The sequence below is a fragment of the Heterocephalus glaber genome, unplaced genomic scaffold (assembly GCF_053883595.1).
Source record: "Heterocephalus glaber isolate CG9 unplaced genomic scaffold, H.glaber_assembly_v1.0 deba00001481, whole genome shotgun sequence".
Classification (NCBI taxonomy): Eukaryota; Metazoa; Chordata; class Mammalia; order Rodentia; family Bathyergidae; genus Heterocephalus; species Heterocephalus glaber.
Window position 1 is genome coordinate 43,782,895 of NW_028258317.1, and position 14,021 is coordinate 43,796,915.

Here is a 14,021-nt window from a genome sequence, read left to right on the forward strand (position 1 = left end):
ACATAGTTATATAAAAAGAAGTATATATAAATTCTATGGAAAAATTTGCATAGTTAAAATTCAATTAGCTCCATAACATGAACCTTGTCTTACTCATCCATTGCTTCCAAAGCACACAGTATAAAGTCTTACATTGAGAAGACATACAGAGTATAAGACCTTTGATCATATGAGAATGTGTGCTATATATAATCATAGTATTTTCTACTTCAGTTACACCTATCTTTATTTTTATATGCAGGAATATTGATTTATTTTCATTTCATTATATTTTATTTTCAGTCTAACTTCTTTCCTCCCATCCTCCTCCCCTCCTCTTTCTCCTTCTTCTCCTCCTCCTTCTTCTTTTTATCCCCTTCTTCTTCTTCTTCTTCCTCCTCCTCCTCATCTTGTCCTTCTTCTTCATTTTTGTATTCTTCTTCTTCTTCCTTATAGGCATTTTCCTTGCCATTCTCTCAACAGTTTAGGGTCAATACATCTCTCTTGAGAGCCATGACTAGAATGACATACAATATTCCAGATGTAGATCTCCTATCAATGTGTTGAGGCTTTGATAGATCTTTATGAGATAACATATTGGTTGTTTCTTTTTCTCCTAAGCCTCTAAATGACTCTTTCATTTTGGAAATAGTAAAATCATCTATTTTTTCATTGATGAAGTATAAGATTTTAGAGTGGAATCCATTCAGATGGTTGGCTTTATCTACTTCATTTGAGACCCAATCCCCAAAGCAGGAGTCATTTGAGGTTGGGTACTGTAAATGTAACAGGTTGGAGATTTCTTTCATGTGGCTAAAGACTATATGAAACATTTAGAAATAGAACTCAGAGTATTCTTTTGAGAAAAAGAAAAATTTAAATTTCTCTAGACTCACTATTTCTTTATTGCTGTTTGTTTTAGTCAGTGGTTTAAGGGAATAGATTTAATACAGGACACATAATTTATAGGATTATTTTATAATATTCACCAAAAATATCTAATACAGAAGAGTTCCAGAGTTCTTTCCATACACTAGAGACCCTAATAATCCGGTGGAGGGTCTGGGTCCCACAGCAATATCCCGCAGTAGTCCAGCCTAGGCCTAGAGCCCAAGGCAATGCCTCATGAAAGTCCATATCAGGATCTGCACTGGGAAGGCCCCAAACCCAGTGGTGGAAGCCAGAAAGTCTGTGCTGGTGGGTGAAGGGTTTATGCCACCAGGCTGAGGGACCTGCATCAGAGCCAGGAAGTTGGAAACAATCCTCAGGTGGGTCTTCCATGCCCAGAACCACTCAGTTCAGCTGGGTGTTCCCACTCACGTTGACCATTAATTCATCCACCATACTATTTTAGTCCCTTATATAGAACTGAATTTAAGATAGTTTGTGTCCAATATAAACTAAATTTTGGTATTTAACATCTGTAGACCTAAGCCTCACAAAGACTTTGCTATTTGGTCATGTTTTTAAAAGATAAATAGAAAGCATAAACTCTCTATTCCTATAAAAGACAATTCTACAAAAAATTTCTAATTTTGATGTCAATTCCAGAGCTTTATTTTCTCATTTATTTCCTGTCCTCTAGTATGAACCCCCAGTCATGCCCTACCAGAAACTGGGGCAGAATGCCATAGCATGGGAAATATGAGCCCAGTTGACCATCAACAAGGCCCCAAGAAACACTAGAGTTGTGTGGTCAGACACAGTAAAGGACAAGTGACAGCAAAGTCAAACGCTGATGAGTTCAGTAAGTCTCAAGACAGAAAATATGTAGTGGGACTATGTGGGAGATGAAAAGGTATGCAGAGCAATGTTTAGGAATAGTTCCAAGTTACAACACAGAAGTCCTCAAACCTTCATCAGAGCCACACCCACCTGAGAAAGAAAAAGAGAGGCTGCAAGTGCTGCTAGAAGATTACATTATCTGTCAAAGTGAGGACAATCTCTAATGATTTGTTTTTCAGGGAAAGCCAAGTCCAAACATCTCCTCTTTATTGTTTTGCTTCTCTATCACTTCTGTTTTATGTCATAGCCATCAGTATAAAGCACTTCTGTGAGGAAGAATACATTGTAGTAAAAGAGAGGCCATCAGGCCAGATCATAATACCACCATTGCTGCTTTATTACCAGCTCTGTGACCTTGGCCAATATTCTCATCTCTCTGGACCTCAGTCAGGGTTCCCAGGGCTCAGATTGTCTGATCTCCAGAGTCCTTCCCAGTTCTCAAGTCCACTGATTCTCTGATTCTTGACTTCAAAGTCTTTTCTACCTCAATTTACATTTTATTCTGTCTGTCAATCCCAAGTGCAACCCAGATGGATTTTTTATTTACTGAGTTTATTGGTACAATTTAGGTGTACACTGTGATCACATTCATCATAGGGAATTTGTACCTGTACATGATATATTTTGTTTCTTATTTTTTCCCATTCTCCTTCCCTCCCTTCCATCCCTCTACCTGTCCCTATTTACAGAATCTTCCAGCTTCCAGAATTCATGACCCAGTAGAGGAAGCTGTCTTAGGAGCCAGGAATCAATGAAGCTCTATTGCTTTAAATAGCCTAAATTGAGATGAACTAGTAAGAGTTTTTTCAGATGGGCTGACTTCCCCTTGGTGAATGAAGGCCTCAAAGCATCTTAGGGCTAGCTAGAAACTGAAAATTTAAGATATTTAATACTTGTGTATGAGACTCTGTGCTGATGAATTATTTATTATTTTCAGTAAGCATATCTCAGAACCAGCTTCATTTGGTGTTTCTATTTATAAGAAAAGCAAATTTGAGGTCAGAGTTATTTGAGGAGATGTTAGCTGCCAATCTTTCAAGTGCTGGTTTCAACAAACAGCATTGTCCTGGTTCATTTACTATAGTCCATGGTGAAACATTTCCATTGTGTGCTGAGGGTGTGATTTGGCAACAAACCTTGAGTATGTCTAGGTGAATATTAATGAAGATTCCAGAAACTACTGTGTAAACCTGGGTGTAAATTTTATTAACATACAAGGATTTATATATATGGCCATGCATGTAGCATGACAAGTACATTATTTCCTACAAAATTAGCAGTTGAGGTTGTTTGTGTAGTAAAGAACCATAATAAAGGAGTAAATATAAAAAATTGATCAACTAAAAAATCTTGAGAAACTCTTCTGGCACAGGAGTAGCCCTGCCAATAAGAATGTAATAAATGCTCCTCAGCACTTAACAGACATAATACTTCTGGTCTTAGCTATTTGTGACTGACCCCAAGGACCTATAAATGACAGGAGGTATGGTAAACAGGACACAGAAGAAAGGCACTTCATCGCTGTTTTTCCAAATGTAATGCGCACATTATTGGTGGTACACAAGACAATTGTAGGAGACAAAATCCATGTGGCATATGTAAGTAACTCAGGTTAGAATATAAGTAACTCCTTATTTAAGTTATAAATAGAATATTTCTTTTGGTAAAATATGTAAAGACTGAAATAGGAATATATATATATCATATATATATTATATATATATTATATATATATGATATATATATATGAGAGAGAGAGAGTATAGCAAGGCAAGCAGAAGTGGAAGTGAAATTTAAAGAGGATAACGTGGAGAGGGGTAGGAAAGGTTATTGATGCAATCCTGGCAAATTACCTGAAGAATTTGCTGAAAAGCACATTCTGATTCAGTAGCTCTGGAACAGGCTTCAAGAGGATATTGAGCTGGTCTCAGGCTGTCCTTGGGTAGCAAGGAGGGTTCCTGAATCATTGCACTCCATCAGAGATGGTGTCCAAGTGAACTAGAAGTTAACATTTTTATGACATTTAGTTCTACAGTTTTCTATTTATAAAAATAACATGGCTTATACCTATAGTGCTGATATTATTTTATTTCTTTTTAAATTTTAGTAAAAAATTGAATAGTTTTTAAGATGAATATTGAGTAATACTAATATAGGTATACATTATAATAGCAAAAATCACAACATAGATATATAACAAACTTATAGAAAAAATCTGACAGAGAAAGTAAACCTACATCCACTGTCTTATTATTTACATCATGTGGATTTATTCAATTTTAATACAGAATCTTATATTGTGAAGCTCCTATATTAGTATAGGCTTTTATATTAAGAAAATCTTACTTTCCAGTTTTATGAAGTTGATACTTTTAATTTTCATTTTAGAGATGAAGAAATCATCAGAATTCTATGTCAGGTGGAGGATTTTTGAAGACTTCTGGACATATTGTGTTTATCATCCTCACAGGAGAAATCTGCCCTCCTCTTCTTCCTAGGTACCAATGTCTTTGGGTTCTCCATCCCCTGAACATTTATGGTTAAACACCCCCTTTGCTTTGACTCATTCATTGTTCATATGGGTTAATACAATCAATAAGAATACTTTCTCCATCACTCCATATCTTCAAGTGATTTCCTATATCTCTGCCCTTATTCATTAAGTGTTGATTTTATCATTGAGCACTGAAGACACATTGTTTTTGTCAATATCTTGTGGAGTAGCTCTCCATGTCTGCCATGTATTGGTTATTTCTGTCTAAATCAGTTTCTTTTCTCAGGCAGATTAATGATGGCATAATTTCAAGCAAACTTTACAGTTTTCTCAGTGGATAATTATAACTTATCAAAAGAATGTCAATTACAAGGACCAATTCATGCTTTCCTTTTAATAAGACCTTGTTACTGAGATAAGGCTCTTTATGTAGTAAGAGAAGATTGACTCCTAGGAATTGAAATCATCAATAAGTTTGATCTTATGGTCTTAGAAACCTTGGTATGGCTTAGTTTAATTGGGAAGGAAATGCTGCTAACATAAATCCAAACAAACTTACTGAGAAGTCATTAAAATAACCCAAGTACTTAGACACCAACAAAACAATCTGGGGGAAAATAATTCTGCACTATAGGGTAATAAACATTTGAGGAAACTCATCAAAACAGAGATGGCAGGTACAGTATGTCCAAAAGACAGACTTAGGAAGTGAGCTAATCAAAGAGAAACATGGCAAAGAAATGAACTCCAAAAAGAAAGACTGAAATAAAGATAAAAACATTTTATTTTTCCCAATAATCTTTATTAATCATTCATTTGCTGTGTGCAAACTGCAGCTGAATCTCACATTACATTACTGAGGTAATAAAATAGCACATAGCTCTTGGGGCAAGACCATTTACTCATGAGCTTATCAATTAAAGTTAAGGGTATGGTAGCAATAGTAATGCACAGATATTTAACAGGAAAACTATAAAGCTGGATTCTAATACCAAGTTTGCCACTGGCTAATTGCCCTGACATGAGAGTCACTCATCAGTAAAGATCTTGGTTTCCTCCTGATAAAATCATATTAAACCAGTGATCCTGAGAATTCTTACAGCTCAAAATGACTTGAGTCTTGTTTTGCTTCTAAGATAGAGCTAGAACCGATTTTTTAAGGTCTCTTCTCATGAAAGAGCTATGATTTGTAATTACGTACAAACAAAAATATACCAAAAGTATATCCACCTCTTAAAATATGTTATATGCTCATTATTGCCTTGGATAACATATATTGGTGATCAAGAAATCCATTGTTTTTTTAACTGACCATGTCAGAGATTCCTCCAGACTCGAAATTAAGGGTGACTTTTTCTTCAGGTCACTATTTTGAACACTTTATCTGTATCCATCTATGTGTCTATGTATGTATATGTGTATGGATCTACCTGTTATCTACAATTGAGTCTAAAACTGCATTGGGATAGATTATATCTGCTGATCTAGGTTAAGTTGGGAGGAAAAGTGTTAACCAAACAGACCAGCATTCCTTTGACAAAAGCATTCCCTTAGCAGTAGGTACAGCAGCTTGCTTTTATCAGTCAGACTTTTAGGACTCTTGAAATTGGCTCATGCTAATCAATGAGTGATGGGTTCACAATGAGAATTATGAACTAAACAACTGAAAAGAACCCCTCAAAAGGTCTGGAATAACTGCTCAGTGTATTCTCTTCTACATGAATAATCAAATCCAATGAGGTCTTTACATGCTTGGATTAGAGCAAAATTTGAAGTGTACATACATGTATTTTCATTGTAAATAGGTAAAATTAAGAAGACACTTATGTTACTTAGGCAGAATGTTCTTCTCTGGATGGGGTTAGAGACACAAAGACTTACCCTTCCTTTCCATCTTCACTTCTTTGGGCTTCCTTGAAAACTGTTTAGCTACCATATGTGTCTCTTTGATCTGGTAGAGAGCAATATTATTATTTAGATTAACTTTTCTTAAAATTGCAACTTATCCCAGGACAGCATGTTGGACATTTAAGTTTCATTTAGGAAACTCTATGTGGAAATGTGGAACTTGCACTTGGTGACCTATAGCTTACTGAAGATGCTGACTGGGTATGTTTGTGCTCTGGCCCTACTGTAGGAAGGATGGGCATCTCGAGGTTTTACTCGTAAGTTGTGTGGGTAGTCTTTCATTGCTGTCCAGAAGACTCAAGGAGTCTCAGCATAACCTACCTAGAACCAAACAGTATTTCCTACACCTTTGGGATCTTTAGCTGGGCAATGAACCTTGTCTATAATATCAAAAAGTCATTCCTTGTCAGCACTGCTGAGCTAATTTTCTTGCTGACTGAACAGACAGAAGTGAGCCTGTGATGTCTGGAATTCCATATTCAAGAATGCTACTTCCAAAATAAGGACAGATTGTGTTGTCACCTTATAGTTACCCCAACAGCTGGAGAAAAAAAGCTAATGCAGCCTCGCTTCATTTCCAGAAGTGTTTTTATAGCAACCTCTTTGGAAACTACCCATGGATCTGCTGACTTCTTCCATCAGAGAGGACAGTACTTTCTCTCTCCAGCTCACCTCTTAACACCTTACCTCCGGTCTTGCTCACTTGATTATTCAGCCACACCATTGGTATCACCTGGAGATACAAAGGGTGCTCCCACCAGGACTTTCTTCCTTTGGGTTCCCTCTGGACACCTATCCAGCTATTCTGTGAGTTGCTCCCTGACTGTATATAGGTTTTTGTTAAATGCAACAGCCATGTTAACCCTACCTGAGATCCCAGCCCTGCTGCCTTATCACCCTTTATCTCCCATGCTTTATTCTTCTACATAGCACTTTTCACCACTCAATATATATTTGTACATTCATTGCCTGGTTCCTACAATTAGAGTATACTTTTCATTAGAGAAATATTTTATTTATTTTGTTTTCTACTGTGTCCCAAGAACCTAGATTGTACCTGGTATATAATAAACAATCAATAAATATTTGTTTGAAGAAGCAATGAGAAACCCTCAGCTTGGGTTTCTGATTGGTGATCAAGGTCCATAGTTCCTGATAGTGAGTATCCATCACAATTACCTAGAGGAACTTAAAAATATATCAGACTCTAGGACTTTACCCTTGATCTATTGAAGCAAAATGTCTGAGAGAAAAATGTGCAGGACCCTATAATTTTAATAAACCTCTTGAGGTTTGTGATGTGCAATCAGACCCAGTGGTCCAAGCCACAGTTTCAGGAATACAGGAGAAAACATAAAGTAGTAGTTACCATGAGGATAGGAAAGTCAGCCTGGATTTGATTTCTAACTTTGTCATTTGCTTGCTACTATGGTTGTCTTAGTTACTCTTCTCATTGCTCAGACAAAATACCCAATACCCAAAGTTAAAAGAGGAAAGGTTCATTGGCTCACAGTTTGTAGAGGTTTGGGCATTCCAAAGGTGCAATAGTCCATGGCAAGCAGGCAGATGAGAGCACATTAGCCCTCTTTCTGTCCCTTATTTTTTATGCAGGTCACCTGCCCCGGGGCAGGCGTAGCACTCATATTTTTAATCCTAGCCGGGACTCTGCCAAACCGATCCGTGGACTGATTTAGTAATCACACATCCCTGTTCCCATCACCACACACTCTAGATGCAGCTACATCTGAAAAGTGCCCCACATGTCTGCAAGAGGCTCTGGGGGGACATCTAGGCATGAGCCATAAATGTTCTACAAAACCTTTGCAAGCCTCACGTTCCTCATACTTAAGATGAGTACATAACAGTATAGTACAATGACAGACACTTCAGGTTCCTAGAGCATAAGAGTCAGAAAAGCAAATTATCTTTCTGTTCCCAACAACAAAGGACTGTAGGTTTAGGGATATGAATGTAGAACATTAACAGCTGCACTGTGGTTCAGTTCTGGAGCATCAACCTAGAGCGAGGGAAGAGGCTATTTCTGGGCTCTTGTTCAGAGCATAAGAACCATGATTCTAGTGCCCAAATGGTTTTCCATTCCTAACAGGAGGGGCTCACAGCTTATGAGTGGATGCAACTGTCAGAATCAGGGGCTTATGTCCATAGTCTCACAATATGGATGTCCCCTTTTCGTCAAGGGTTCAGGGTACGGAATAGAATCATCTAACATACTTGCCCACAGCTCTGTTATTTGAGCTGGAACAAAATGCAGGAAATGAACATTGCTTCAAGCTTAATTCACAATCTCTGACACTATTATCTTTCTATTTGGGCCTTCGGAAGAATTTCACTTTTTATTCCTTCTGGATAGAAAGTCCCTATGAAACCTTCTCAGCAGCAGATTATTGGAAGTGTGAGCAACCCTGTTTGGCCAGTAATAGTAATACTATTAATCATAACTAATGCATTTGGTATTAGTGAATATAATACCAGTGTAATTCCATAGCAATCCTTAAATTCTTTTCTATAAAGACTCCTTTTAATTCTAATGCATGAGTTTCAGCTATGTATATATGTACATATATATGTTTATATGTATGTATATATAGATAAAATTTACACAAACATATTTAGTAAAAAAATGGGTCTTTCTTGCTTCTTGCTTTGTTTCCCATTATTAGTCTTGTATATCACAATTCACATTTATGCAGTGAAATCTGTGTGGTTCTGGTTCACTGGATTTCCTAAGGATTTGTGTTGAGATGTCTTTTGAGAAAAGATAAGAGTGCCCTGTCATTCATAAAGTAGACTGCAGTGCTGCATCAGTACAACATGATCATTTGTTAGCAAGTATAGTGATTGTGTCCTATATGTCTTTTCTCCCACTACAGTACAGCTCAACTGCACAGAAACTACCTAAAGATGTAATTTAAAATTTTAGAACTGTTTCTAGATGAGAAATTACTAGAAGTAAGAAGAGTACATTTCCAGTGACCCAATTTGAGATCAGCAATTAATTAACTATTCATAGATGTCACTTCAAGAAAAGCCTTTGTCAATATTCTGAAATTTCTTTTATAGATTTGTGATTAACTTCTAATTATAGACTAATTACCCTCTTCATTATCATAGAAAATCTTGTGTGTTGATGCAGAATCTATAAATGATGCCAATGAGACAAGTGTGGATGTAATGTGCTCCCTTATTATCTAATGTGTTTCTCCATGTGAGCAAAGAAGGAAAAGACAGTCCCCATGTTACCTCAGCTGCAAAGCTGGCAGCTTGTGAATCCTGGTGTTAAAATGCAGTGACAGCATTTTCAGCAACCAGGAAAATGACTCCAGTGAAATTTCTGACTTTACTTCAAAGAGAAGCATAAGGAGATCGAGAAGGGAAAAATGGGTTTTGTTTTCAGATAGAAGCTTTGAGGTGAATTACTGAAGTGGCTTCTTAGAGCAGACAGGAGTGTGTGTGTGTGTGCATGTGTGTGTGTGTGTGTGTATGTGTGATAGAGACACAGAAAGAAACAGGGATGGGGGGGTGCCCATGTGTGTTTGAGAATTTGCCAGCAACTTAAAGAGAGAAAATATTTATTTCCTCAGAAAATGAAATGGAAGTTTCAATAACAGAGAAGAAAATGTTATTATTACTGATCAAAGGTCTCAATCATATCTGGTAGCCACTTTCTCACACTATTTTAAAAATGTGCTTCCTTTCTTACAGTAAATAATCCTATCATCCCCTGCTGCTCACCGAACACAAGTTTTATTCTATAAACCTGAAAGTGGCTTCTTATTTCACTTCAGTCAGTAGAAAGACAAACTACCCCACCATGCTGTGTTTGACCCAAGAAATCAAAAAGCCTTAAACTCCCTTGGGTCTCACAGCACAGTACTGCAAACTTCTAATGCAGGTTCGATACACCCCTTTCAGACAGTTAGGTGGAGAGTCAACTGTTATCCACCAGAAGGTAAGCTTCCAGGAGGGCAGGGTTTCCCAATGTCTATTTGCTTACTGTGTAATTCAATACTGTACTCAGTTCAGTGTCTTGTTCACATTAGATGTTCAAGAAATATTTTTGAATTAAAGTACATCCTGTTATCTGATGACTTTTCTGAGCTCCATTTTGGAAGGGAATACTCTACTACAACAAAAATTTTTATCCTTTGCCTCTCTTTTCCTCACACACACTCCCAACTGCTGTACTGTGAAATGTAAGGCTTTATTTACCTAGGACCCACAATAACATTTTGTGGCTTTTGACATGAAAACATATAAAGAACTGTATAGAAAGAATGATTATCATAATGATGTATTAAGAGCTTTCATAGAAAAGAGTGTCAGAAGAATCACACCTGGGAGAGAGATCTATAGTCTCTTCCTCTGGATGGTTTGTTTTAAAACTTCAAGATGACATTTCCTTAAGGTTTTAGAAACCAAAAGCTTCTGGATGATGAGAGCAGATGATAGACCAGCCCTTGGGCCATCATGAACTTTTTTTTATTAATGTATAACTTTATTATCATTTACTAAACACACACATATACAAAAATTAAAATTATTCAAAGAAAAATAATGCAAGGGAAAAAAACTACAATAATATTCAAATATAATAGAACTCAACCAAAGCAAAACTGAAAAGTATGTAAACATTTTTCCATATAATTTTTTAAAAAAATCTCAAGCATTAACAAGACATCAGAAGATGTGATTTGTTTTAGAAAGATTTTCAAAATTAATATTGAACAAATAGTGGTCTGGAGAAAAATTTCTAATTAACTAGTAGACTCCACATAGGCCAAATTTTTTAAAATTAAAATTTCAATACAGTCATGTAACATGTGATGAAAATATAATGTGAGAAATTTGTTATTAGGCAATTTCATCCATGTGTATCGCAAAGTACCATACAGAGTGCCAACTTCTAAGTGCAAACTGAAAAGGTATACCTCAATCATCTGTGATGGCCCCTTGATATTATCCAAATACGCAGTTAAACATGAGATACATGAGGCTACCACTGGCATAGCAGCACACTATTTTACAGTAAAATATTTTATATAAGTAGAATTATGCTCTAAAGGATGAAAAGCACAGCATGTTATGATAAGTACCTAAAACAGTAACAGTCATTTATCACACTATCGAGTACTGTGCACTAAACATAGTTGTATGTGCTTCTTCTGGAAACATACCCTCCTCTCCTTTGATCTCAGTGACTCTTCCTTCCCAACCCACTGATGAGCTCCAGCCTAGCCTCTATCTACATCTCTTCCTATAGTTTTAAACACAATCTATATATGGATTCTTTCCAGATTCCACCCTGTAACCTGATCTCTCCCCTTCCCCTCCTGCCACCCCTACCCCTTGAAGCTTTTCTTCATATTTCAAATTATCCATTATTCATTTTAATTATTTTAATCCTTAATTGCACTTTCAGTTTCTCACACTAGAGAAACTATTTGGTATTTACACATATGTGTCCTATTTATTTCACTCAAAAGGATGGCCTCAATATGCATCCATTTAGCTATAAATGTCTCTAGTTTCTCATTCTTTATGGCTGAGTAGTACTCCATTTTATATTTAACACACACACACACACACACACACACACACACACACACACATCTTCTTTATCCAGTCTCCAGTTGATGGGCACTTGGGTTGTTTCCAAGCTTTAACTATTACATCATGGACTTTTATAATCTAAAGTTAAATATTATCATACTCTACCAAACTTTGTATCGCTCCTCTATTTTTCCAGTAGTTATGAAGTCATCAGCAAAACATATTTTAAATCATCAAGTGAAACAATTGAGAGCTTTGACAGTGGCAGTGAGTCCCCTTAATCCTGGGCCAATTCAAGGTCTGCTTTCTTTCTCCGTATTGTTTATTCATTTTATTTCTACAAAAATTGAGCATGAGGCGCCAGCCAGGGAAGCCACGCTGTTGCCCTTGCTCCCCTCCCCTGGCCCAGCCCGGGAGAGCTGGAGGCCGCTGCTGCCCCAGTCGCGCGGCTCGGGGCTCTGGCTCCTCTCGGGCCGTGGGGGCCGCAGTCTTGTTGCCAGTGCTGCTGCTGCAGCTGCTGTTGCTGCACCAGGAGGACGGGGACGGGTCGGGGACGGGGACGAGGACGAGTCCGGCGGCGCAGGGAGGAGAAGCCCCAAGGGGGCGCGGAGGAGGAGGAGGAGGAGGAGGAATAGACCAGGAAGATGATCAGGACGAGGATGACGTGGAGCGTTAAGCGGGAGATCACCCTTACATTTCAGGCTGAGGACTGAAAACGTGGCTCCAGTAGGGAAATGTCCCATCACCTGTTCCCCTTGGCCGTGGAGGAAGATATGAAAATGGGAGACACCAAAGAAGCCAATCGGGTCTTTGACCACGAGAAAGAAAACACTCTTTCCATCTGTCTCCTTGAGGAAAAACAAAAAGTTGTTTCTTCCAACATTGATGTCCCTCCAGCGAGTCTTCGGGCTGGAGATACTGGCCAACTGGGAATGGCAACAGCATAGAACCCAAACCTCCAAGAAAACTCTCCTAACCAAAAGGTGTACACTAGCAAGACAAAAAAACCTTTCAATAATGACCACTCTGCTCCAACTGAATAATAAAACACATGGGCCCACCTCCACTCCTGCCAGCAGAGGGCAGGTGGGAAGCCTAGACATCTACCCTTGCGGAGTAATAAGGTGTCCCGACACTGCTGGTAGAGTCGCTTCAGAGAAGACCAACAAAGGAGCTTGGATTTTCATCCTCACCCAGCAATGACCCTTTATTTCCATGGTGTCCGTGGAGAACTCTTCTACCCCAGCAGTAAAAATCCCACACCTCAGCTGTCAGTAGACCCAAGTAGGAAGCCTGGACTTCCATGCAGAAATGAGGCAGTCCTCCCTCCACTTCTTTTGCCAGAGGCATGTCACAAAAAGCCAGTTTAAAAAAAGAATTTTAAATGACATTCAGAGTCTGAAAACATAACACAAAAATATCCAGGTTTAATTTCAAAATCATTCATAATACAAAAAGCTCAGAAGATCTCAGACTGAATGAAAAAGTAATCAGTACAAGCCAACACTAAAATGACAGGTGTTAGAACTGTCTGACAGATTTTAAAGGAATTAAAAAATGCTTCAGCAAGCAATTATGAGTGCGCTTGGAACAAATGAAAAAGTAGAAAGGCTCAGCAAGGAATAGGTAGTCTCTGCTGAGAAACCATGGAGCCAAAAAATTGCAAAATATTTTTCATGTGCTGAAAGAAAACACTGCAATCAGCATCTATACCCAGAGAAAATATCCTAAAGTAATGAATTGCAAATCAAGACATTCTCAGATGAAGGTAAATTAAGAGAATTTGTCCCTAGCAGGCCTACCCTAAAATAATGGCTGTAAGAAGTTTTCTTTATGATAAAAGTAGTCTTGGAATGTTAGAAAAGAAGAACATGCACAGTAATCAAAAATATGTGTAAATAACAATAGTCTTTCCTTTTAAAAAAATTGAACATGAAAAAACTTTTCACTATAATGTAAAAATTGGAAGCATTTGAGGGCATAAAATGATAATTCAATGAGACTGCTAATTTATGATCTCCACTTATGTAAGAGGTAGGATGCACATAAGCCATTGTAGGCCTGAATGAATGATCCTTACTTGTCTCTCTAATGATGGTAAGTAATATAATCTTTGCAGAGATTTAAAACAAAGCTGCTTGATAAGACAAGGATTTTTTCAGGAGAACCATTCACAAACTTGATAAAGTTGACATGTTTAAAGTCCAGTAGATATAAACTTCTCCAGACATGCTTACAAGAAGAGTTTACTGAAGAAAAAAAAGTTTACTGGAAGAATTTATAC

The 14,021-nt window shown here is 37.6% G+C and overlaps 1 long non-coding RNA gene across 1 annotated transcript in view; it reads left to right on the forward strand.

The window, feature by feature from the left end:
* The window catches only part of LOC147825922 (uncharacterized), an 85,410-nt gene that overhangs the window by 58,498 nt on the left and 12,891 nt on the right, over window positions 1-14,021 (forward strand). Inside the window, exon 3 of the long non-coding RNA XR_015440086.1 lies at window positions 4,153-4,262. This is a non-coding gene — a long non-coding RNA (uncharacterized LOC147825922). The remainder of the gene's footprint in view (window positions 1-4,152; window positions 4,263-14,021) is intronic.